General features: G+C 38.2%; 1 protein-coding gene across 7 annotated transcripts in view; it reads right to left on the minus strand.

Annotated features, from left to right (window-relative positions):
* Nucleotides 1-26,651, minus strand: part of MBP (myelin basic protein) — a 207,851-nt gene extending 181,200 nt beyond the window's left edge. Inside the window, exon 1 of one of the 7 annotated variants that reach the window (XM_027852330.1) lies at nt 26,473-26,651. The gene's annotated coding sequence lies outside the window, so the exon portion shown is untranslated. Of the gene's footprint in view, nt 1-25,133; nt 25,194-25,731; nt 26,398-26,472 lie in introns of those variants that run through there. The other 6 variants (XM_027852328.1, XM_027852331.1, XM_027852333.1 and 3 more) reach the window with 6 other exon arrangements.
* Between the last annotated feature and the right edge of the window lie 309 nt (nt 26,652-26,960).

The following is a 26,960-nucleotide window of genomic DNA, read 5'->3' on the forward strand; positions in this document are numbered from 1 at the left end:
AGACTCATCCTCTCCAATATAAATATTCACTTTCAACAAAAGCAGAGGCTCCGAAGGAAAACAACTACCAGAAGACAATGTCAACAGATTAGAGCACTGCTCTAGAATGGGAGAAGTTTGTTGCTAACTTGGAGGGAAAGTTGAGCCAATACATAGTTGGCAACAGTGGAGCAGAAAAGGAGTGGGCAACTATCAGAGATTCGTTGTACAGCACTGCATTTGCTCATCTGAGTCAGAACAGTCACAAACATCAAGAATGGCTTGAAAAAAATGATGGGGAAATTCAGAAGCTGCTAAATGAAAAATTAAAACTCCACAGGGTATACCAGCAGGATAGCTCATCCACCTCTAAGAAGGCAGCATTTAATTCCATCAAAAGTAAAATACAAGTGAAGCTTAGAGAGATGCAAGATTCTTGGCTCAGTTAAGAAAGCAGATGAAATTCAGTTTTATGCTGATAGTAACAATCCAAAGCATTTTTATAATGCCCTGAAGGCTATTTATGGGCCAAAGACCTGTGGTGCATCTCAACTACTTAGTGCTGATGGAGCCACATTGATTAGTGATAAGGACATGATCCTAGAGAGGTGGGCTGAACACTTCCATAGTGTTCTTAACATACTGTCATCAATCAATGCTGAAGCCACTGACTGCTTACCTCAGTAAGGTGGAAGTCAGTCCCTCCCTAGCTGAAGTTCTAGCTGAAGAAGAGGTTTTGAATGCCATTAGGCTCTTTTTGTGTGGCAAAGCACCTGGTGCTGATTCTATTCCAGCTGAGATGTACAAAGTGGGGAGCAGGGGAGTGTTCCACTGCTTATACAAAAGCTGACTAAAATTTTCTGTGTTATATGGCAAGAGGAAGTTATTCCCCCAGGAGTTCAAGGACACCTCCATTGTCCATCTCTATGGCAAAGGTAAAGAAAATAGATTGTCCTGTGACAATCACTGGGGCAGGGGGGAGAGGGCATCTCTCTTAGTCATTGCTGGCAAGATTCTTGCCAGAGTGTTCCTTGATAGGTTGAGCCTTCACCTTGAAAGATGGTCATCTACCTGAGAACCAGTGTGACTTCAAAAAGGGCCAAAGGATAGTGGACATGGTGTCTGCCGCCCTACAACTCCAGGAGAAATGCCAGGAGCAGAACAGAGAACACATTTGTAGATCTGACCAAGACATCTGATATTGTCAGTTGCAAGGGTTCATGGAAAATTATGTCAAAATTTGGTTACCTGGAGAAGTTCATCAGTATTGAGTATCATTTTTAGGATAGCATCCTTGCCTGGGTTCTGGATAATGGGCAATGCTCTTGTACTTCCCCACCAATGGAGTGAAACAAGGCTGTGTGCTTGCTCCCATGCTTTTTAGCATGATATTTTCAACCACGTTGTCAAATGCCTTCAATGAAGACAAACATGAGATCAAGGTCAGCTAATGCACTGATGGTAAATTCTTCAACTGGAAAAGGCTACAAGCCAAGACCAAAGTGGAGGGAGTGTTGTTGCATATTTTTTTTTGTTTGCAGATGATTGTGCACTCAACTGCAGCCTGGCAACAAGTATGGATCGATTCTCTGCTGCCTGTGCTAATTTTGGTCTAACAATTAACACCAAGGAAACAAGTGCTCCATCAGCCACCACCACACCATCCAAATGTGGAACCATCACTTGATAGCAAATGGAGAAGTTTTGAATACGGTGGATAGTTTCATTTACCTCGGCAGTAAACTTTCCAGGGATGTACACATTGATAATGAGGTTAACACATGCATTGCTAGAGCTAGCTCATTGTTTGGGAGGCTGTGAAGGAATGTGTGGGAGAGAAGAGGTATTAGACTGACTACCAGACTGAAGGTCTACAGAGCCACTGTGCTGACCTCATTGTTACATGCCTTTGAAACCTGGATAGTATACCACTGCAATTCCAGGAAACTGAATTGCTTCCATTTGAATTGTTTTAGGAAGATTCTGAAAATTACCTGGCAGGATAAGATACCAGGTCCTTTCTTGAACTAAACTACCAAGCATTCAAATTCTACTACAGAGAGTGCAACTATGATGGGCTGGCCAAGTTGTTCAAATGCCAAATGTACACTTATCAAAAAGACTTTTAGGGAGAACTCACACAGGGCAAGCACTCACATGGTGGTCAGAAAAAGTGATACAAGGACACTCTCAAGGTCTCTCTTAAGAACCCTCGAATTGATTGTGTGACGTAGGAGACACTGGGACAGGTCCACCCAGCATGGCATGCCCTCATTAGAGAAGGTACTGTGCTCTGTGAGCAAAGCAGAATTAAAGTAGCTCAAAAGAAACATGAGATGTGCAAATTTAGAGAATCCACCCCAAATGTTCACATGGACTATTTGTGCTGGACCTGTGGTAGAACATTCTGCACTCCTATTGGTCTGACCAGCCATAGCTGGACACACTATAACTTGACTCTAACATAGTGATGTCATTTTGATCCTCTCTGAGAGTGGATGACAATAACCATCATGTGGGAATGTGAGGGACAGGGAAGAGTTAAACATGACTCAGAGGTCTAAAGAATGGGTAATGATTTGATGATCATAAATAGGCAAGTCGAAAGGAGGGTAGGGTTGGAGGAAAAATGTATTCTATTTTGACCTTTTGGAGTGTACCTGGGACATCCAGGTAGAAATATGAGGTAAATGGTTGATAATACAGAAGAAAGATCAGGGGAGACATTATTGAATCATAGATAAAATTCTAGTATTGGAAGTACTGGAAGTACTTGGAAGATCCTTTAATAAGTCATATAGTTCAACTTCCCACCAGATATAAGAATCTCATGTATAATATTGCTGAAAAATAGTCATTCAGCCTCTGTATAGGCATCCAGTGACAGATCATTTTCTATCACAAAAGGCAACCCATTTTACTTGTAGATGCCTGTATTTTTTAGAATGTTTTTCCTTATATCAACATGAAATTTGCTTACCGGGCATATATCTAATATGCCTACATAAAGCTTCAAATATTTCCATGTATTTCTTTTTTTTGTTGTTACGAAACTGAACAAATTATCCAACTTTTGCCTAGAGGCAAATAGTATGTTCAAACAAAGAAATTCATAACTATAGAGGTATGCCATTATGATAATCCTTTGAAAATAACCTAATTTGCATGCTGCAATTTTTACAGAATGTATTATTAGACTATGGGGAAACTAGGGGATAGAATCCCAGGCCTGGAGTCAAGAAGACTCATCTTGATGAGTTCAAATCTGTCCTGAGACACTTACTAGATGTATGACCATGGTTGAGCAAGTCCCTTTACCCTGTTTGCCTCTGTAAAATAAGCTGGAGAAAGAAATGGCAATCCACTCTAATATTTTGCCAACAAGACCCCAAATGGGATCACAAAGAGTCAGACGTAATTGAAACAACTGAACAACAAACAACATCATTATTAAATTACATATGTCTTGTTATGAGAAGGGTAAAAGTTTATATTAAGATTTGGAGCTCATCCAAACAAGGGTAGCACCTGAAGCCTTAACAGTGGATAAGACTGTCAAGCAAGAGAATAAATAGGTAGATAAAAAAATCGATAAAGAAAACTAACTTTGAAGAAGCTGCAAGAGGAGCCAAAGAAAGAGATGTGGAAAGAGCAATCAGAAAGTTAGGAAGCATAGTAAAGAACACCAAGTGACTTATAAATAAATACATATTGATTTATTACAACACTTTGAACTAATGTGGCTTAAAATTATCTCCCCACAAAAATGTACTGGCAATTTCTTTCTGTTTTAAACTTTTAACAATAAAGTGAAGAGGTCCAAGTCTTATCACTTCCTCAGTCCCACTTCTTTCCTTCTTAAAACATGACCAGTTTGAACTTTAAGCAATCCTAGCAAAAGAAAGCTTCTATTTCGTACTGATTATAAACAAATTAGTGCTAAAAATGATTCACTTTTATGGCTTGGATTGCATATGAACATGTGTTTGAAGAACTGGGCTATATGCCCAAGACTATACTGCTGAATTTATATGAACACAATCCCTCCTACTAAGCCTTTGAAAATAATTAACTGTTGCCATATTCCACAAAAGCAATGTATGCATCAGAAATGAAGCAGACATTTTTTGGCTTATTTTACCAGACACTCTTGATTATAATTCAATAACAAAATGAAAAAAAAAATAATTCTGGCTGACATTAAACCTTAGAGATTCTGTTAGCTGCCAATTCATGTCAGCATTGTTCTTCCACGTGGATTGAGCAATTTCCTGTCTCAGTCTCCCCTGTTGGTAATGTTTATCTTCTGAAGTGAGAAAGAACTGGTACTGATTGGGAAAGTCTGCCAATTTCTAGCTTATTTTTAGGATTATCAAAAAATATTATTGCTGCCAGTAACACGTTTACAGATCAATCTCGAATATTCACATAATGATAGAAAAAGGCAGCATGCATAATTCTAGCATAAATCATCCCAAACCCTTGTGCTAGTAGACTTTTTTCCCAATTTCTCCCCATCATTTTTTTTTGTTTTTTAAAAGGATCTGCCACAAAGTAGCAAAATGTATGTATTTAAATTTCAAATCCTTTCTCATCCTTTATCCTGTATGGCAGACATGTGAATGAATAGGGAACTGAAGGACTGACAGGGATCAAAAGAAGGAAAAGGGAGAAACAAAATGACACAGCCAATCTGCAAATTTCTTAATTCATCTCTCCTAACTCAGATGTTCAAAGTTGTACCTCTGCATAACAGAAAAATTGATGGCCATCAGAAAAACAACTGCAATCTAGGGAAGTGGGAAATGGTGGGGTATCCACCTTCTAAATTTACAGTTAACATTAAAAATTCTGTTGCAGATTGATGAAACCTAAGGAGGCCAGGCAAAACCATGAAATGGGTTGAAATTTTTCTTCAGTGTTGCTTTTTACTACTCTTAGATTCTTCTTCTATCTAGCTAGTATCTACCCTTTGCTGTGCAGGATGCAGGCATCTAAGATTCCAGGATTTAGAATTAGAAAGGTCTTTAGATATCATATAGTCCAAATTTTATTTTACAGATGAGGAAACTAAGACCCATAACAGTTGTTACTTTCTTAAGTATGCATGGAGCTGAACCACGCATTTCAGAAACTAGGAGGGCACATTCCAAATGCTGGAGGCCTCAGACGCTTACTACCTGTGTGACCCTGAGCAAGTCACTTAACCCTATTTGCCTTAGTTCCTTCATCTGTAAAATGAGTGGGAGAAGGAAATGGCAAACCACTCCAGTATCTTTGCCAAGAAAATCCCAAATGGGGTCACAAAGAATCCGATACAACTGGAAAACAACTGAACAACAACAATTTTCTTTAAGTAATAATTTCTGCTTTCAAAAAGTCTTGGTTACTTGATCCTTTCCTCTCCCTCCTCAGGCAACATTTATGAATTTTATTGAAATTTTTTTGGAGACAATCAAGGTTAAGTGACTTGCCCAAGGTCACACAGCTAGTAAGTGTCTGAGGCCAGATTTTTAACTCAGATCCTCCTGACTGCAGGGCCAGCACTCTATCCATTGCACCACCTAGCTGCCCACATTTGTGCACTTTAAAGGTAAACTCCCAGATGCAATAAAAACACTTATATAGAAGCAACTCATATAGGGTTAAGAATTTCAGGTTTGTTGGAGAGTTATTGGAGGCTGGGCCCTTCAGATGACATGTGAGCCATGATGTGAATATATTAGTTTACTTTTCAAGTAGTTATTGCCAATTTAAGAGTAGTTTTGGCTATGAAGTACTGATGCTCAAATTTTATGATATGTGGAGAGACTTTTGGAGAGACTTTTCCATCTTACCCATGGGACAGTCATAGTTCCTAGGCATAATGAATGTGAGCAAATCTTGTCTGAGCTCTTACTGTTCATAATTTATGTTCAGTTGAAGAATTACAGTGCCTGTGATTCATTTCCTCATCCCGACTGACAGCTGGTACATTTGTAAATATGTACTTTAAATCTGGTTTTGTTTCTTTACCAGTCATTTATCTCTATGGATTAGTTTTCTTTGTCCTCTGTTGTTCTTGATAAGCTGCAATAAGAATGTGTCTTTTTTATATTCTCATTGCAGAAGGGTACCAAAGGTACTTTACTTTACAAAGGTAAGATTTTCTCTTCCAAGCACAAAACCTTTTAACAGAGTTTTTTAAACATATAAGAAGGCAGCGACATCTGTCTAAATTCAAGCTTTCGCCCTTCCACTCCAATACTTTTCTATAATTGGAAAGAAATTGCTCATACTTTCCCCAGCTGTGGGTATTAGATAATCTGATTGTATTTGTGTTCCTAAAGAGTTGCTCTGGGGTGGCATCCTTGAGGGACCAGCTATTGGACTGCAGGAATGCCATGACTACGCACGGCCTAAAAAAAAAATCAGTCATGATCACTTCCACCTTGATCTCACCTCGTTTACCTTCTGACATGCTACCCTAAACTAATTGAAAGTGGAAGCAATAAGGGTGGTGGTTAGCGGAGAAAAGGGTGAGTATCAAATTTTTCTTTTATGTCTGAAGTCACAAAAGCAGGGAGAAAGTTCAGGTCATCTTGCAGAACTGCTCTCCTTCAAAATTCATCACAAATTCAAGTCATATCACTGAATGTTAGGACACTTTAATACAGCTTTTAGAAAATTGGTATTCAGTTTGATAGCCTCAAAATATTTTGCTTAATGTGGTGTTGCTGTTAAGAGGAACATGGCGTGAAGAGTCCTTTCTTTATCACAGAAACACAAAATGCAACATATAACAACAACAAAACCATTTCTTTTCTTCTAAATTTCTCTGACAAATTCTCAGTTGAACTTCCTATTTTTCCATTTTGCAACCCTTACAGCTACATACCCATTTTGACTCAATTCCTCATCTTCCTCTTCATTGTATTCATTATATATCTAAAAAGAAAATTATCCATGTTTGATTGATGTTGCTGTTCTTGTTGCTTAGCAGTGTCTGACTCTTCATGACGCTATTTTGGGGTTTTCTTGGCAAAGATACTGGAGTGGTTTGCTATTTCCTTCTCCAGCTTATTTTATAGATGAGGAAACTGAGGCAAACAGAGTGAAGTGATTTGCCCAGGGTTCACACAGCTAATAAGTGTCTGAGGCCAGATTTAAGCTCCAGAAGCTGAGACTTCCTGACTTCAGGCCCAGCACTCTATCCGCTGTGCCACTTAACTGCCGTTTTTGATTAGTGTTAGCTTTATCGTACTCAAGACACTTCCCCTTCTTTCTAGCTCCCTGAGTTATCCCTTTCAGGTTTAATCACCCTTGTCTCCTAACTTCCTCTCTTTCTCTTAGTCACTACTAAAATGTGAAGGATTTGAACTTACAAGACTTCTGTAGGTATTACAGTGGCACCAGGAATGTTCAGTCTGCACTGGGGTGAGGTGACTAAGCAGTGAAGACCGATAAACTAATGATGGGGCAAATGACACCACATGCACCAACTAGTTCAGATTTACATTGATGCAGGGATGCCTTCTGAGTTTAAGGTCATAGCCACTAACATTAGGTTGTACCCTGCCCATTTCAGGGCATGTTACAATTTTACTAGTCTGAGACCTCCCTCCTGGAACCAGATTCTCTAACACAATTAGGAACACCTTAGTCCCCAGGAATTTTTAACACTGGGATTGATCCTGAACAATTGCCTGCCTCTTTGAGCTGGGGGAAATTCCTAAGCCCTGTCTGGATTCATCCCTGATGGTCTGGTCTAGGGAAAAAAAAATTCTTCAAGGATCTATCATAAGTAGTGCTAGAGTTAACCACCCTCCAGGTTGTACAAAGATTCTCCTGATTTTAAGGGCCTCCATTCCTTAAATGGAGGAAAACATACACCACAGTAGAACATTTTCAAAATCAATTTAAAAAAGCACAGGGAAAATAATGGAATTATTAAAAAAAAAAAGAAGAGTTGGAAGGAACTTTATGAAAACCTGATTAAAACATCTCTTACTCAAAAACACCCTAAGAATTTACAGGAAAAATGGAATCACTGAAAAAGAGTTGGAAGGAACCTTATAAACATTTGATTGAACTCCCTTGCACTTATCACTAAAAGCATCAGCTATCTTTGAAGATAATGAAGTTGTTACCATAAAGCTAAAAGTAACTACCATCTATTGCTCTCTTACCTGTGATATGGTTTTTGAAATTACTATTCCAAATTACCAAAGAAGCATTTTCTCAGGGGAAAAATCACATAGGATCAGCAGCAATTCTATTAATGTTGACATTAAAACAACAGCATAAACATAAACACAAACACCATAAAATCTTGATAATGTATTGCAAAAAAAATCCTCTGACATGGTATAATTTTCACCACTGTGAAGTTCATCAGAAGGAGACTCTTTGATTTGCAGCTTATAAATTACAAGGGAATGTAAAAACTATCTTTCTGATCTATCATATAGTGCGTTCAGGTACCAACATATTTATGTGTCCATGGGCTTTTCTGAACTCGTGGAAAAACTGAATTCAACCAGATATACAGGAAAATTGACTATTAATCTCATTGCTTTACAGTCAAACTTCCTAAACAGATGCTGTGACTAATGAGGGTGCAAATCTGATTGGATTTTGCAAGCTACAGAAAATTCCGAGCAACTGTTAAGTTGGCAATTGCACAATCCAGGAGGTCAACAGTTGATAAAATGAAAGGCAAACCAGTTAAAAAAATTTTTAAACTGATAAGGCCTACCTAGACAGGAAGCACTGAAGAGCAAAAGCCAACTTCTGAAGTGCTTGTGCTTCTTTGTCCTGGCTCTCATAGACTTACTATGCAGTTTTTGGCAAAGGTCACCATTATCTACATGTAAACTGGAGATGGTGAAAATAGATCTCCTCAAGGTGCTTGGGGGATAATGAGCTGTAGTTTTGAAAACACTGACTAGGCACACTATTATGTCAGAATAATTTTAACAATCCAGAGCATGTGTTTGTTTCCTCTCTATTCCACCAAACATGCCATTTCATCAGCCATACCTTGTGTCTCATTATGAGCAATGGGGAATCATACCTCTCTATGACACTGGACAGTGATGCTGCGTAATTAGACGAGAGACAAATACTTTAGGCATTCTTCATAGCTAGAGCAGGAGATGAAAATAACTGAAGGAAGTTTATGTAACTTTGAACACCTTTAACTAATCCACTTCTGATGCAACATTTAAACTCCTTAAGGCCTTTGCTATTTTCTATGGATGTAATGCACAGTGGATTACAATAAGCACTAAATGATAAACATGGATGTCAGCTTCCAGGGCCACAAGTTCAAATATCCTGTAGGGACTAAAATTCCTCTTTTGTTCTACCTGGTTGGAATAAAATCAGTATCCTGGGAAATAGACAGTACATTTGAATTGTAAAACTGTTAATCTACAACTTCCAAAGAACAGAATAATGGTTTGAATCATGTACTAAGGTCCCAGACAGTACCTTTAACCCTCACCAGCTGCCCTTGAATGGGTGCTATGAATCACAAGAGATAGTGTGGGTAAGAGAATTAAATGCAGAGGTCCCAGTACAAACCTACCACAAACTAGAAGGACAAATAACGTAAGACTTCCGTGGTTACCTCAAAAAAACTTACAACCTTAGTTTTATACTCATCTCACTATCTTATAGTTTCTATCACCTCAACATCTCTTGAATGTGTCCCCATCTTTCCACTCACACCACAACCCAAGTTAAGGCCTTCATTACCTCTTGCCTGGGCTACTACAATAACTTTCTACTTGGTCCCTCTGCTTCAAGTTTCTACCCTTTCCAATCCATTCTCCACTTGACTCCTGAGGTGATTTTTCTAAGCATGGGTTTAACCATATTATTCCCTTGCTCAGTGAATTCAAGGGGCTCCCTAATTACTTCGAGGATTAAACTCCCTCAGCCTCAGTTGTCTCCCCTGGAAAACCAGAGAACTGTGTTTAGATGACCTCTAAAACCTTCCACTCCTGATCTATACTCCTAGATTAAGAACATGGATGGGAGGGGCTGATACATTCCTCAGTCTAAAAGAGGTGTAACCACATCTCACTATCTCCTGGAACTTTATGAAAGAAAAGAAGAAAAAGTCAGACTTAGTTGTCCCTATTCTGCCTCAAAGCTCTGCTTGAAGTTAGAGTAGTGTAGTCTTTACTCAAGAAGGGCAGGCTGTTGAAGAGGCATTTCCTAACTTATTTCTTGAGGATTTCAGTCAGGGTGTGCGTATCTATGTCCAATTTATCCTAGCTTCTTTTTTTTTTTCCTTTTTTTTCTCATTACCTCTTGTCCTTGGTATCCCTCATATCTAGTCTAGGATATTTCTCCAAGTCTTTAAAGCTTTGCCACTAATTTGCAAACTGACAGCACATAACTATTGAAATCTCATTAGAAAAGATCTTGTGCTTTTAAAGCCCCCTGCCCCCCAACAGTGTTCAAGGCCTTGTTAGTCAATTCCCATCACTTTTAACTGCAGCTTAGAATTTTGGAGCTGAGACTCGCTGGTGCAGGCCACTTAATTGTACAGATAAGTAAGGTGAGGGAGAGGTAAGTGACAGCCAGAGATCCAGAGAAAGTTTAAAGGAGGACAAAACTAAAACTCCCATCTCCCAGCATCATACTTTTTCCATTAGACTCAGCTCTTTTACTATGGAATGTCTTTTCTTCATTGATAGAGAAAATTCACTGCCAAGGGGAATCATGAGACTGAAAGAACATCTTTGAAAAGCAGGAGTCATTAAGAAAAATCTCTTTCAAAAATTATACTTCATAATAGAGCCACAGTATTTTCCAGTGTGTTATGGAAAGTACTTTTCCTAAGCTGTGTGCTTATGGGCTTTTTTTCCTCTTCTTTTATTCATTCATTCACTCATTTATTTATTTGTTTTGCTCAGGCTTATGATTTCATTAATGTGTAGGGAATTCCTCTTGGTACAGAGTAGATTCCCCTCCTGCAATTTCTAGTTTTAGGGAATTGCCAAGGACAATTGAGAGATTAAGTGACTTGTCCAGTGACACACAGTATGTGTCAGGCAGGATTTGAAACCAGATAGTCCTAATTCTGAGGCTGCCTCTCTCTCCACTACACCATGCTGTCTTTCTACACATTCACTCTAACTCTAGCATTTTCAAACTACACTCTTGAAGAAAGAATCTTGTATTTCTTAAGACTGATTCCTAGTAGCCTGGCATTGAAGGAGAACTAAAGTTAGAGAGCCTGAATTTGCCTTGAGTAAATTATTCCCCTTCTAAGATACATTGACTCTTCCAGACCACTAAGTACCATTTTGCAAATCATTGTGTAGTGTATTAATTAAATGACATCAATAAATTAATTAACTGGGGAGCTGAAAAGTGCAGCACAATTTACTTTTTTAGGAGGTTATATGGGGGGACACAAGGCCCAAATTCAAGTTGTGAACCTCTGAAATCTAGTGCTATTTCCAAAACACTCTGGTTTGTCTAGAATTCAAAGTTCTCCATGATCTGCCTCACCAGACCTTTCCAGCATCATTACTTTCTCTTATATAGGCTATGCTACAGCCAAACTGATTACTCTGACATTATCCTGTATTTTCTCATCTTACTTTTATCATATATGGAATGACTTTTTCCCCTTCACTTGTTGACCTCCTACTTATCCTTCAAAACCTGACTCAGATGCCACCCTGTCAAGAATCTTTCCTTGATCCAATCCAGCTGAAAATGATTTCTCCCTCATCTGATTTTATAGCACCTCATCGTACATAGACACGCATATCTATTACATTATGTGTGTATTATAACCTACCTTTATTATATATGCTTCTAAATGTCATGTTGTCTCCTAGTAGATTGTAAATTCCTTTAATGTTGGAACTGTTTTATTTATCTGTTGTCTCCCTGTAGTACTTAGTATAGTATATTTCAGTCTATGCCTGATGGATCTTTGTTGGAAGAAAGAAAGGAAGGGAGCAGGGAGAGGGGAGAGAGACAGACAGAGAAAGAGAGAGACAAAGAGAGTAGTATAAAGCTCACTGTTTCATTACAGAGAATGAAAGTCATCTTTGGAGCAAATGATATTTTGTGCTGATTCAGATGACTTTTAAGTTGTCATTCTACTGATGACTTATATAATATGACTTTGAAATATTACCTGTCTTCAATCACAGTTTATTCACTTGTACAATAGTTACCAAATAGTTCATTCTATGCATCTTTTGTGGATCATTCATGTTCTTAATGTGCTTTGAACACACTGGGAAAAAAAATCAAGAATTTTTGATCATTTAAATTGGTAGATTACTTGCAAATTGGTGACAGGTAATATATAATCATTATGTAAGAAATACCTACTAAAACTAAAATTTTCAGTGAAATACTCTAAGAATTGAATTTTTACCCAGCTCTTAAAACAAAATTTCAATCATTTCGGTGTGATGGTGGCTGTGTTTACATGGCTATAGAATAATGCTGATGGAAAGAGCATATAGCTGCAATTCACCTGATATTCATTCATTCAACTTTCATTAAGTATCTCCTAAGCCCTTCTAAAACTTTTATGTGAGAGGCAAAGACTGGTATTCCTGGTTTCCCTTTCATGCCATGTAGAATTGTAAAGGTAAACTAGAGCAATTAAATCTTTTAATTATGCCAGTTCTATCACTAATCATTACACCTTCCTTCTACCTCAAACTATCAGAAGTACTAGGTAAAGGAATTACACATGTAATGTGAATATTTCCTACAATAAAACAGTTTATAAAATATCTCTCTTGACTCATCTGAATACATCCCACCACTTCACCGTGCCCCCTCACCACATATAAACGAGCAAACACAATGACAAAGAGACTCAACTTCTTTGGGCAAAAACATTCACTAGTTTATCTCTAATTCAGGTGGTCCCAGCTCAGTCCATTCCAACCATTAGAAGACACTAACTCTCAAAAGGCTAAAGATTATTACACCTTTAGTTTAAAAGAGGTTATCAAGTACTTAGGCTTGCCTTTGAAACCACTTAAAGAAAGTTAAGTAGGAGGAATCCCTGATTACAAGGAGGTAAAGTAGAAAGGGCACATGATTGGGAACCAGAGTATCAATGGTACTTACTAGTTCTATAACCTTGGGCAAGTCATTCAAATTTTCTGCCCCTCAGTTTCAAATGTAAATTGAATATATTAGACTGTATCACAGGTGTCAAACACAACACTCCAGTGTGCTATATGAACCAGATTAAAATGCAATTGGGAAATATTTAACTAAATAAAAATACAAGAAAACATGACAAAATATAGATAATATTACATTTTAAAGCTAAGTCAATATATGGTCCATGAAGATCTTTAAGTATGGTTTGGTGGCCACCATTTCTATCTGAGTTTGACACCACTAGACTAGATAAATCCTCTGAGGTTAAATTGAAGAAAATGTCAATCAGTAAACCTATATTAAGGACCTACAATCTGCCAGGCATTATGTTAAGTGCTGAGAGTACAAAAAAAGGCAAAAGATAGTCCTGGTCCTCATGGAGTTTACAGTCTTTAGTGGAAGCAATATGAGGAAAACTATATATACAAAGTAAGCTATATACAAGAAAAATAGGAAATAATTAGCAGAGGGAAGGCAGTGGAATTAAGAGGGGTTGGGGGAGGTTTTCATAGAAGGTGGGATTTTAGTTGAGACTTGCCAAAGGAAGCCAAAGAGGTCAAAAGGCAGAGTTGGGGAGGGAAAGTATTCCAAATATAGGGAACAATCAGAGAAAATTCCTGGAGCTGAGAGATGGAGTGTCTTCTTCATGGAACAGTCAGGGGGCCTGTGTCACTGGATCGAAGAGTAGGAGTCTGTGGGAGTAAGGTATAAGAAGACTAGAAAGGTAGGAGTGGGCTAGGTTATGAAGAGCTTTGAATACCAAACAGCGTATTTTTTATTTGCTCCTGGAGGCAATAGGAAATCCCTGGATTTTATTGAATGTGTGTGTGGAGGGGAGGGGGGGAGAAGGGAAGGGATGACAGGATGGAATCTACATTTTAGGAAAACATTGAGTTTTTAGGAAAAAGGATCATAATTGTCCACCTCCAAAAACTTATCACATTTTAAAAGTTACACTGCCAATAAAAAAAAAATGTTATTCAGGTGCTATAGGAGAAAAAGCCTTAGATTCAGAATCAGGAAATGCAGCCCACAGTGTCACTTAGTTAATTGTATGACCTTGGGGAAGTCACCTGACATCTTTGAGCCTCAGCTCCCCCTCACATGCTTTGTAAAGCACTTTGTAAATCTTAAAGTTCTATTTAAATGTTAAGTTGTCAAATTTTCATCTCTCTTCAAGTAAATTTGGCCACATTGGCAAAATGCCAAAATCTACTATGGTCGAGATTAAAATAGTACGGGATAAAACTCATCAAAACCAAAGCTATCACTTATTTTATAATAAATATAATAAATAATATAATATAAATAAAATATAATATAATAAATTAAGTGATTCACTTAATCTCTGTTTGCCACAATTTCCTTAACTGTAAAATAGGGATAATAATAGCCCATACCTCACAAAGTTGTTGTGAGGATCAAGTGAGGTAATATTTGTAAAATGTATTTAGCACAGTGCCTGGCTCATAGTAAATGCTAGATGAGTGCCTATTCCTCCCTTCCCTCCTGGGAATCCCCAGAGGTCCTCAAACCACACTTTGAGAATCATTGTTCTATTCTATCTCTAATGCCACTTGAATGATTCCTTCTTAAATAACGTAGCTTCAAAATTGATACCTCTAGATTTGTAGAAAACAAATATGCCAGGTCTTTTCACCTGACAATCACATGTGCATCCTGTTTTATACTCTACCTACTCTTCAACCTAAGAATTTTTCACCTGTAGCCCTGCAAAGAACAAGGATTATCTTTTGGAAGGTAATTTAAACATCCTCTTCAAATTAAGACTTGCCATATGAAAACAATGATGAAATAAAAAAGAGAACAATCATATTCCCCTAAAAAACTCTACAATATAAAATGACACCTTAATTCAAAGCAATTTTGCATTGCTCCTTATTGGGAAACATAATTTGTGCCCACAGAAAGACAATGTGAATTTGTGTTTATGCTTTAGAAATCAATACAATTTTAAGCTTTTTTTGTGTTTTTTTTTGTTTTTTGTTTTTTTTTGGTGAGGCAATTGGAGGTTAAGTGACAGAAATCAATACAATTTTAGAGAAATCAAATCTAAGCTCTGCTGTTTTTTTAGGGGGTGGAGCACTGGGATCTGGGATTGCTGGCATGAGAATTACATTTGCTGATACAGTCAGCAACTTGTTTGTAACTTCTAATTTTCGAGAGCTGTCCAGGGCTCTGAAGGGTTAAATGATTTGTCTGTGGTCAAAAAGTTAGTATGTATCTGAGGCAGGGCTTGAGCCCAAGTCCTAAAGAGTTGCAAGATCAACATTCTATTCTTTTACTATGTTGTCTCTACCAAGCTCATTACTGACAAAACCCAGCAAATCATAAAAAACAAACAAACAAAAAACCAAAAAACAAGAAACACAGAAAACTGAATTATAAAAGATGTAAGCATTTTCTTTGTTAATTTTATTAAATTACTGGTCAATTCTGGCAGGATGCCCACATATGTCTAAATAGCCATATCTCTTCTCATTTGTGGAGCGTAAGTTTTAGACAAGGAATTACAGTAAAAGTATGAGTATAACAAATTTTGTGGCATATTTTCCTCCATTCAATAAATAAATACTGAGCCTCTACTGTATTATATACAACATACAACCAGCAGCACACTAAGAGATAAAAATATGCAAAGACTTTACAATCAGATAGGGAACATGATAATTTTTCAGTTATAAACATGGAGTGTGGCAAGTGCTATATAGAAAGTGGTAAGGAAGCTCAGAGAAGAGAAATTACTTCTAGCTTGAGAATAGGTGGAAAAAGGAAGAAAGCAGGGAAGGTTTTATGAAAGAAGTGGCATTTGATTTGAACTTTAAAGGATGGATAAAATTTAGGTCTATAGAGATGGGTGGAAGTGAGGGAAAAGAGATAGAGAAGAGAGGGATAGGCTATTCTAGGCTGAAGGAATAACATGAGATGTGAAAGCCTAAGGAAATGATGAGTAATTCAATGTTTCTAGAGCACAGGGTGTCTATAAGAAAATAGCAGGACATAAGGTTGCAAAGGAAGGTTATGAAACAGAACAGAACCAGAAATTTTATTTAAATACAAATTGTATATTGTGACTATGAGTAGTTTTAAGAGATGATAAATTACATCATCCAGAATAAATTTCCACTGAACATTAACCTTAGAATTTGTGAAAGATCTTTCCTCTCAAATTCAATAGCCATGCTAAGCCCAGATCCTATTGAAGTTTGAAAGGTAAGCCTTAACAGATCTTTCTACAAATTATTTTTTTACTCTGAGAGCAATATTAGCTAAGAAAAAGTAAACATGAAATATCTAGATAGAAACTACTTAAGGCCTACAAAAGACACTTAAAACATATGTTAACAGAATCATAATTTGCATTCTGAAGGGAATGAAAAACATCATTTTTAGGTAAAAATAAAATCAAGGAAGAAAAATATTATTCTTTGGTGTTAGAAAACAACAACAATAAAAAAGTCACGTGGCAAAGAATCAAAAAATTTCTGATTTACAATTGAAAAATATTAAGCTACAAATTTTTTTCCTTCACAGAAAATATACAAAGGAATTTTAATACTTATGTGAAATAAAACTTCCATTATCTGTGGTTTTTTTTTTTTAAAAGTCTATATAATTCAATTCTTCTGAAGCCTTACAGTTGAATGTCAATCTTGTAACATGGATTATTGGGAAAATAGTGAGAAACTGCCAAACCAGTACCTCATAGGGCAAAATAATAGTCAGTATGGTTGCATTCATGGCATCTTAACAATTAAGTCAATGCTATCATTTGATTTCCACTTTTGCTTAAAATAGGTCAGTTAACCAAATGAGACTTTTTGTTCTGCTGACCATTAGGTTTTGCCCTGTTCAGAAAATTAAATTGAATGAACTCATTTTTGCCCATGTACCTGTTTTCATGCTGCCTGATCAACACTTAAGTAATAGAAACAGAATCACAGAATTTTAGAAATAGAAAAAATCTTAAAAGTCATTTAGCCTAATCCCTTACCTAATCATCTTGATGAATGTAAACTGAATCTCCAAAGAACCCTAGCATTTTGGGGTTACAAGAAAGCTTGACAAATTTAATTCCATATGGATTTCCTCTAGTCTACATTCTTCCTGCCAAGTGGTACTCCTGCTTCTGCATTAATAGAAATATAATGTTCAGAACAAAGATCATTCCTATCGACCCTTTCCTATCTGTCTTTGTTTAGGTACACCTCTTGTACAAATAGGGCAGCTAGGATTAAGCGCCAGCCCTGAGATCTGGAAGTCCTGAGTTCAAATCAGATCTCAGATACTTACTAGCTGTGAGACCATGGAAAAGTCACTTAACCCTGTTTGCCTCAGTTTCCTCATCTATAAAATGAGATGGAGAAGGAAATGGCAAACCACTCCACTATCTTTACCAAGAAAACTCCAAACGGGTGTCACAAAGAGTCGTACATGACTGTAGTGACTGAACAACTTGTACATATTCTTAAAAAAAAAGTATAGACAACGGTGAAATATAGGTCTAGTTGACAAAAAAAAATTTAATCTATAGTTGGAAGTTATTTTTTCCCTGGGTTTTTCCTATGGTTTATCTTTTTTCAGTGCAAGTTTATTTGGACATGTTGTGGGAAGAGTATTATTATATTATTATTTGGTTTTGAAGCACTGGGAACATTTATTCTCTTTCATATTAGTTTGCTTTCAGAATCCTTTTTTGTAGTTGGTGGGAGTGGTTTCTATCTCCATTAGGTCAGGAAAGTATTCAGACTAGAAAGGATCTCAGAAGGATGCTATCTCATCTAGGGTGAGCCCTCCGTTAATGCCACAACAGAGTAAGGTAGTACTGTTTCTTTAGTGTTTCTCCAAGTTTGAGCATATGAGAAAGGTCTTCCATGCATCCATACAACAGTTACTTGTTTATTTAAATAACCAAGATATGACATGATACTAGATAAGACTGATATTCATTGCTCTCTTTTAAAAACCATTGTGCCATCTGGATACTGTCTATGTTGTTAAACTCCAGATTATTTAATCACATCTTTCTCTTTTCCTTCTGATTCCCTCCCCTCAAGGGCCCCTTCCTCCCTCGTCATGAGACTTATGAAATTTTCCTTCCAAACCACTGTGGTAGATCTTTGAAATAGCAAACAGTTCCTGAAACTGAGTTTGTTAGTAAATGTCCTATTTATGGTTTAATGTATGTCTATACTTGTTATTTAGTGATTTTTTTCAGTTGTGTCTGACTCTTTGTGATCCCTTTTTGGTTTACTGAAGTGGTTTGCTATTTCCTTTTCCAGCTGATTTTACAGAAAAGGAAACCGAGGCAAACAGGATTAAGTGACTTGTCTAGTGTCGTACAACTAGTGAGGCCCTAGTTGAACGCAGGTCTTCCTGACTCCAGGCCCAGTGCTCTCTATCCATCGTACCACCTAGCTGCTCCGTAGAATCATCTTATGAGAAAAAAAAGTTATATTTAACAAATCTACATCAGTTGGTAAAATTGTTCTGTGCTTAACTTCAATTTAAATTATCCCACCCAGTTATTGCAACAATTCATATACTAAAAAACCAAAACAAGTAAAAAGGATTGCTAATAGAGAATGCAGTGAAAATCAAATCTACAATAAAAATTAAATAGACAATCTTAATTTTTAAAATGAAGGTACGATTTCCAAATGGTGACAATTGAAACTTGTAACTGAGAGTAAAATGTCAACCTATACTAGAGTACAATACAGGTCATATAAGACAAAAGATGTGATAAATACAAGTTGGCAGTTATATGGTCTTTTATATAAGGAAGAGATGATAACTATAAGGCTTTTATTATTTTCATTCTTTTGTGCGATATTAAAAGCTTCTATTATGTGTACATTTGCTTAAAAGCTAGGGATTTTTTTTGGGGGGGAGTTTAGTGAAGAATTCCAGTTGTATACCGGGAATTTGATAAGGATCTAATCTTAACTTGAATTCTCCTAAATCAGTCAGTCAGTCAGTGACTGGTATTTGTTAAGTATTTGCACTGTACCAGGAAATGTGCTAAGCAGGGAAGATCCAGTGAAATGCAACAGCAGTCTCTGCCCTTGAAGAGTTTATGTTCTGGAGAGGGAAACAACACATAAATAACCAAGGTATGTATTAATCACATACAGTATATATGAAGGTAATTTGAAAGAGGAAGGTGCTAGTACCCAAGGGGAATGGGAAAGGCTTCCTGAAAAAAAGTGGAATCTGAACTGGTTCTTGAAAGAAGCCAGGGAAAATTCTAAGGCAAAGGTACATTCCAGGTATGGGGGGTACGGAGTACCAAGGCACAGAAATGGAAGATGAGAGTTTTGTGCTGTGAATACCATAACGGACAGTGTAGCTTGATCTTAGAGATCTACATCTTATGTAGAGATCTTAAAGATCTTAGAGGGGAGTAGCAGAGGGAAACAACATGTAAGAAGACTCTTAAGGTAGGAAGGGGCCATCCTGTGAAGTCCTTTAAATGCCAAACAAATAATGTTATATTTGTTAAGAAGTGTCAAAGGCCTCTGAAGAACCTCAAGTATGATTAATTCATACTGGAAGAATCTAGATGTGTAAACCAAATTCAGTTTGTTAACAAAACTTCAACAAGTTACTGTTGAAAATAATTTAATTGAAATAAGATTCAATTTTATAGTCTTACTAATGATGATGACATATATAAAAAGAATTGTACACTAACCACAAGGAACTCTAACTGGAAACAGGCTTCCAATAAGAAGAACCAATCAGCTATAACTACAGATAACTCCTTTGTCACAAGCTATTTACATTAAACTAATGGCTCAGATATACATTTCTAGAAAATATTCCTCTGAAATCATATGTCAAAAATACTGATCATTTAGATCAGTTTCAGTCTCAATTGGCTTTTTATGGAATTTCTTATTCTCACTTTCTTTTGAATTTTCCTTCTTTATTTCTTAAAAAGATAAACTTTCTCTTCCTCCTCCCCCAAAACAGAATTACTTCTAGGTCAGAAAACTCTAAATTTTTATGCCGAAGTGGAGAACCAAAATCTCAGCTTAATTTTGCATTATTGTCAAGAGATCTAAAACAACAATAATATCTAATACTTATATAACACTTACTATGTTCCAGGAACTCTGCCAAGCACTTTACTATCATCATTTCATGCCATTATTATCCTTATTTTTAGATGAGGAAATTGACACAGAGGTTAAAAGACTTGCTCAGGATCTCAAGAGCTAGTAGTGTTTGAGGTCAAATTTGAACACAGCTCTTCCTGGGGCCCAGGACCGGCACTCTATCTACTGCCCCATAGTCGTAGAAATAAAAGTTTCTAAGAATAATTTCTCTTATGACTATGATATCAATCAGTCATACAACAAGTACTTATTAAGCATCTATTATTTGCCAATCACTGTGAAAGGTGCTGGGAATACAAGAATTGCATCTTTGAAGGTTTGATATGAACATTAAAAAAAACTGGGAACTATCTTTAAGGATCTGAACATTTATGAATACAAACACATATGGATATAGAAATATGTACAGACATGCATGTCTATACATACTTTTTAAGTGTCAGGTCAATATTTTAAGTTCTACAGGTTCCTTTGGCATGGAAAACTATTAGTCTAATATTTTGAAGGGATAGGGGCTGCTTCATTCATCAGTACTTAAAAATTATTATATTATATTATATTTTATTCTATTTCAAGGTTTTTTTAATTAAAAAAATTAAATTGGTATATTTAACTCATAATGAGATTAACAGATAATGGGAAGGAAACCAAAACAAGTCTTGGTTACCCTCCCTCCAATAAATTTCAGTAAAAAATATGTTTCTATGCTTCAAGAACTCATAATTTCTTCAGAAAAAATAAAATTAAAATTTATATAGGAATAAGTCTTTATTTCAATAGTAAACTTCCAAGTTTTAAAACAAGACACCTGGGTAGCTAGGTGGTTTGAGTGGATAGAACACTGGCCCTGAAGTCAGGAGCAACTGAGTTCAAATTCGGCCTCAGACCAAACACTTGACACTTACTAGCTGTGTGACCCTGGGTAACCCCAACTGCCTAAAAATACCAAAAACAAAAACCCACCAAGACACAGAGCCATCTTCCATGTACAAAACAGACTGAAAAACTAAGTATGTCAAAAGGCAACTTAATCTAATAACTAGAAGCCCAAATGACCTACAGGGTAATAATGACAAAAAGATATGACAAAAAAAAATCCATAATACCTATCCTCAAAGGGCCTTCTATTTTTTTTCTTTTGTGTTTTACTCAATTGATTTCCCTTCCCCTGATCGCCCAACCCCTCCAATAAGTATTAATCCATAGGAAAATGTTTCCCTGTCCCAGTTATGTGGGTATAGATTGACAAAACTTTTACTACTCAGGGTGAACTGTAAAAATGGATCAAAGATTATAATCCCTTCCTTCCAAGTCAGCCTTACTGGATGGATAACTAATAAGAAATGAACAAAGAGTCTATTTTCAGGCTCTGTTCATGGACTGCCTTATGCCTGGAGTGAGAAAGGGTTCATTGTAGACATTTAATAATGATATCTAGTATAGAAGTCTCCCACCACTTGCATAGTTTCTTGGGTCTCTCATGGGGTTGAATGAATTAGTCAGTAGTATGTTGATTACTTTTGGAAATATAATGGTACTCTAGGGGCTCACATTTGTTGTTATGGTGGGACTCAAAGAGAAGCTATAGCTAAAGCAAAAAGAAAATGGTGGCCCATAAACAAGGGGTTTTGTTTCCTCTTAGAAACTGGGTATATCAGTGTTCTTGGTTTTCTCAAAGTAGCCCACAATTTAGAAAGTACAAGAAATTGAAGCAAATGAATGGAACCCAGAGTAGCTATTCTTTGGTTTGGATTTCCCTCCCATGCCCACCATGGCCCCTTCCATTCTTAGCTATTATTCATTTCTATATGGCACAGCCTTTTTTTTTAAATCAAGACATCTAAACCTTCACTTTCTTTCCTTTTTTCCTATAATACAGTATTAATCTAGTGATTATGAGCTGAGATTAAGACATAGAAAACTCCTCTCTTTACCTCAAAATTTTTGGCCTTGTCTCAGGCTTTAATGATTTACATTAGTCTTTTAATAATCTTCTTCCTTACAATACCTGCTAATTTCTTTATTTCTTCCTGACTTCATCTGTGCTACATATTTCTTTCTCTTAAGGGGTTCAACAGTTTATAAAACTATAGTGTTGGCATAACCACTCATTATTTATATTGGCACCCTACAGACAACTCAGTAGTTAGTATTCACAAATGTCATCCCTTAAGAAATTAAGACAAACATTTTAAGATGTTTAAAAGTAATAGAATTTACAATTAAATTAAAAGCTAAGATATTGATCTTTAGTAATCACTCCTTCCTGTTTGAGGGTTATTTTTAATCATATATGTAGAATTTGTTTCTCATCTGGCATCCTTGCTCAATGATGGCATTTAGGGTCTCCAAGGTGTGTTTTATTGCTCCATTAAAAGACAGTTCTTGTGTTACTCAGGCCTACATCTGCAAGCGTGTTGAAATTGACCAATAAAAGCATAGCTCCTGGTATTTTAATGTCTAATAGCTATTTATTAAAAATGATTCTACAGTAACTAAAATATTTTTTTCTTCTTTACTGACTACTCCAGTAGCTAAAAGGGGCATAATTTAGAATAACAAAGATGTAAAATAGTATCAGACTAATAGTTTGATCATTTTGAAAAAAAACTGTATATGACAATATGCCAAAATTAATATTCATAACAATTCAACTCTACAAACATTTATTAATCACCCACTGTGTGAAAGTAACTACCCTATCCAAGTGGAAAATAAAAACAGGTAGCAGGTGTAGGAAGTGAAGATGCTAAGGGAATTTTTTGAAAATTTAAATCCTGGGTGTGTTAGCTTGTCAAGTTTTCTTCTTTCTGACAAAAGCAACAAAATTGTATGATAACTGTTGTTCTGAGTCACTGTACAACTCTAAATCATCAAAGAAAGACTTAATTATTTTTAGTTTCCATAATTGCTGAAAGAAGAAAGTAGACTAATATACTTTAGACAATTTTTCAACAAGTTAACATTAAAAATATGTTTCAAGGACTGTTGAATTGAGAACAGTACATTCTCTGAGCATTCTGATTAATTAAACCTTTAATTATTTAAAGGTGATTTATTTTAACTTTGTACCTCTATTTTCTTAGTTGCACCATTCACATATTGTACTTTGTTAGGGACAATTAATAAAAATTTCATTTCATAAAAATCACAGAATTTTTTTTATCTAGAAACCCTTAGATTTAGACTAATAGAAAATGAAGGTACCTCGGACATGATCTGGTCCAATGTCCTCATTTTATAGATAAGGAAACTGCTGCCTAGAGAAGTAAAGTGATTTTTCCAATTTCACACCCCCGTGGTAGAACCAGGATTTAGAATCCTGGACTCTAGGGCTCTTTTCACTCTACCCTGGGGTCTGCTGCAGATCATGTAGTCCAATCTCCTTTATTTACTGAAGAGAAAGCCTGTGTTCATAAAGATGAATAAACTTGCTCAAAGTTTTACAAATGTAAGGGGAGGGGACAGAAAGTCGGGGCCGTGGTGGTGATAAAACTCAGGTCTTCCAACTCTCAAACCTATTCTCTTGTTATTAGACTGCGTTTCCCTGCGGCTAGATGGCAAAGTGGAGAGTGTCCGGCCTGAAGTCAGGAAGTGAGTTCAAATTCAGCCTCAGACTCTTACTAGCTGTTGTGACCCTGAGTAAGTCACTTAACCCTTGTTTACCTCAGTTTCCTCATCTGTAAAATGAACTGGAGAAGAAAATGACAAACCACCCCAGTATCTTTGTCAAGAAAACTCCAAATGAGGTCATTAAGAGTCAGAAATCACTGAGCAACAATAAAATCCCCTACAAAAGGAAGTTCACAACCCTCCTCGTTCATATTTTAACTTTTAAAAAATTACATATACACACACATACATTCAAATTCAAGGATGAATTGAATATGTTGCTTCTCATAATGTAACTGCCAAACAGAGGAAGAACGAGAATTCATCTTTCCAGCGTTATAATGAATTCCAATAACATCCAAGGACTTTAATTTCCCCCTTCCCACCCAGTTTTCTAAAACACCCAATTAAACTAGGCCCTGAAAGGCATCAGATACTGCCATCAGGTCTTTACAAGACCTACAGACTACCTTTGTGACTGCAGAATGACTGTAAAACACAAGCAAAGGGATTTCTTATGGACCTACCGAAACCAAGAATTGTCAGAGACAGATACGGAAAAACAAACCAGGCACACCCTTTGGAAGCTATTCTTTGACTCATAGATGCCAGGGACTAGATTTAATAAGACCAAAAGAAATCGCAGCGGGGGAGGGGGGAGAGAAGGAGGAATCACGAGTAAAAAAGTTTCCATGTCAAGAGTCCTCGGGAAAGTAGCCCCAACAGTCGGCGGTGCAGGTGTCGAGGGCAGAGGAGGTATCAGAGGTCGGACATGCCAGCGAGGGCAGCAGGGGCACTGGCCGAGAGCGGGAGGAAAGGGTTTACCCAAGAGTTCAATTACTGAGCTCCTGGGCCAGAGAGAAGTTTGGTAACTGATCAGCGGAGCAGTGCGAACACGCCATAATCTGAAACCGGAAGCAACACAAGAAACTGGGGCAAGCAGCTCCTTAACTGAAACTCCGGACTTGGAGGAACGGGCTGCACAGGTTTGCAATTAAATAAATAAATAAAAACCAACAAAACACTCAAATACGTTGTTTCTTGACCAGTCGGTCCATATCACTGGCTGGGGATAGGAGTGTCCTTTGTGTCAATGGCAGACAACATCCTTTAAACCTTTGTCAACCACCAGACTCCACTAAACCCCTCCCCCGCGAGAAGCTTCCGAAGACAGGGTCAGTCCCGGGGACACCGGTCCTCCCCTAAATTGACACTTGGTAAATCCACCCGGATGGTAAGCAACCCACTCACCCGCCCGACGCCCCAGCATCGTCGAAGGATAGGAGACCCTTCCTCCAGCTGGGGCAGCTGCCGCCGCAACTACACGAATTAAAGTCGGCCTGCCTCCCAGAAAACACCTTTTATCCCGAGAAAGGAGTATCTGTGCAGTTAGGGGCAGAGATCATGCAGGAAACGCCTCGGAGCTGGGCCGACACCTGCCCCGACCCTACCGCCCGACGGGGGGAAGGGGGAGGGAGGGACGTGGTGATGGCGGTGCCCGTTCCAACCTGGCCACCTGCGCTGCTGCTCAGGTATCGGCCTCCGCTTTCACACGGCTGGGACCATTTCACCTTCCACCCCACTCCGGGTTTGGTAAATGGTCCTTCTATGACCCCCCCCTTCCCCATTAGAAATCCGCGCTCTGAAGACCGCAAGAGCTATATCCCTCCCTCCGCCTGCCCCCATCCCTTTGAAAAGGAAGATGAGAGAGGTCAAAGACAGCTTTCTCACTATTCCGCCCCACCGGACAGTTTCCAGACCCCCCTCCCCGCCTAGGGCTAGGAAAAGATGAGCAGGGAGACAAAGGGCCCAGGAGGTACCCTAGCCCCTACCCCTGACGTTCACGCACCCGGTCTTCAGCTCGCCTCGTTGCCTCCGGCTGGTTCCAGGGGTTACTGCATCCACAGGCAAGGGGGTGATGGGGGGCAGTGGGGGAGAGGCACGCTGACCTCTCCCCCTGGAGCAGAGCTGCCCCCAGGTGGGATGAAGAGGAGGGGAGGCGAAGGCAGTGCACCGGCAGGGACAGGAGGAGGAGGGGCCAGAAAAAGCCCGGGGGGAGTGGGGAGAGTGAGTGAGTGAGTGAATGTGTTTGTGTGTGTGTGTGTGTGTGTGTGTGTGTGTGTGTGGTGTGTATTTTGGGGGGGGGTGCTCTTCCCTGGTTTCTAGGTCCAGGGAGGGGGAAAGTGTAGACAGAAGGTGCGGCCGTTGGGGGGTTTGCCACTCTGCTCTCCTGGATGCCCAGCTACCTTCCGCAGTGGCGGGGAGACTCAAAGACTAGGTCTGCTCTCTAGAGCTGAGCAGCTGGTGACTGACAGGCAGCTCTAGGAGGGACACTCACACACCCTTCTTCCCCTCCTCTTTACCCTACGGCTTCCTGTGAACAAGGTAAACACATGGGCTGACTCGTAGCTGACTCCCCTCCCGAGACAGCTCCACCTAGACATACTGTGCTCTGCCTCTCCAACCCAGAATGCTTCCTTCCCCTTGAGATTCCCCCAGCAGTCCCCCTCTACCTAGTGAAGTCTGCGACTCCGGCAACAATTCCCTCCGGCTCTGCGCAGAGCTAGATAGAAACTAGGTGCAGGGTTACCTTGTGTAAATGAGGAGTATTTAGTACTTTCCTTTACCCATTCCCTGGTCCCAGAAGAGGAGGAGTCTGTAGGACCTGGCCCCCTCCTTCAGTTTAGGGATGGCCCATCTTGTAAATAGTTCTTTTTGGCAGTTCTGCCCTTCTTGCGCCTTAGATGAGCCTTTTCATCTTCCTTCTCCTATCTGGTCCGCCCAGTGCAGGTACACAAGGAATCCTTTTACCTCTTCTTTTCTAGTTTGTCATATTGAGAGGAGTTACTGGGTATAGCTTGTGTAATAAGCACTTGAATTTTAAAAGGGAAGAAAGTATCAGCTACTTTTTGAGAGGTCAAGGGCAAGTATTCCACTCGTCTTTTGATCTTTATCCTTAAACGGTCCCCTTTCCACAGGCTACTTCCCCCGCCTTCCCTCTCCCCTCCGTCCCCCGCCACAACCCCGATTGATAACATGCACATGCCTCTCCAAAAACAAAACAAAAACTTTCATGGA

This window comes from Vombatus ursinus, unplaced genomic scaffold, assembly GCF_900497805.2.
Source record: "Vombatus ursinus unplaced genomic scaffold, bare-nosed wombat genome assembly UNPS02009573.1, whole genome shotgun sequence".
Taxonomy (NCBI): Eukaryota; Metazoa; Chordata; class Mammalia; order Diprotodontia; family Vombatidae; genus Vombatus; species Vombatus ursinus.